This window comes from Schistocerca serialis, chromosome 4 (genome assembly GCF_023864345.2).
Source record: "Schistocerca serialis cubense isolate TAMUIC-IGC-003099 chromosome 4, iqSchSeri2.2, whole genome shotgun sequence".
Lineage (NCBI taxonomy): Eukaryota > Metazoa > Arthropoda > Insecta > Orthoptera > Acrididae > Schistocerca > Schistocerca serialis.
Genome location: NC_064641.1, coordinates 414,238,111 through 414,238,692, shown reverse-complemented (window position 1 = coordinate 414,238,692; position 582 = coordinate 414,238,111).

Here is a 582-nt window from a genome sequence, read left to right as displayed (position 1 = left end):
TATACGGTTACTCTGGTTCCAGTCGAAACTGTTCTATCTCTGTACATTAGTGACACTACGGCTCCACTATGTTGCCGCCCCTGTCGGCCGTTTCCCCCAGTGTATGGCTAATGATTATCAGCAGTCAGTCTATTAGTCAATACCGGTAGTGTGACGACGTCAAATGTCCGGGATGGGGGAAGCTACACCCTTCCCGTGGGTCAGGGCCTAGAAAGACTCTTCCCACGCAGGAGACTGACTGTCGTTACTCTTCCGAGACATATATGTGCCCAGCGTTTTTTGCGACTGCGAGTGCAACGCCAGGAGGCTCGGACTGTCGTTACTCTTCCGAGAAATATATTTGCCCAGCGTTTTTTGCGACTGCGAGTGCAACGCCAGGAGGCTCGGACTGTCGTTACTCTTCCGAGAAATATATGTGCCCAGCGTTTTTTGCGACTGCGAGTGCAACGCCAGGAGGCTCGGATTGTCGTTACTCTTCCGAGATATATATTTGCCCAGCGTTTTTTGCGACTGCGAGTGCAACGCCCACGGGTGCCGACATGGATGGGGCGCTTCCTAGCTGATGGCTCAGCATGAGAATCC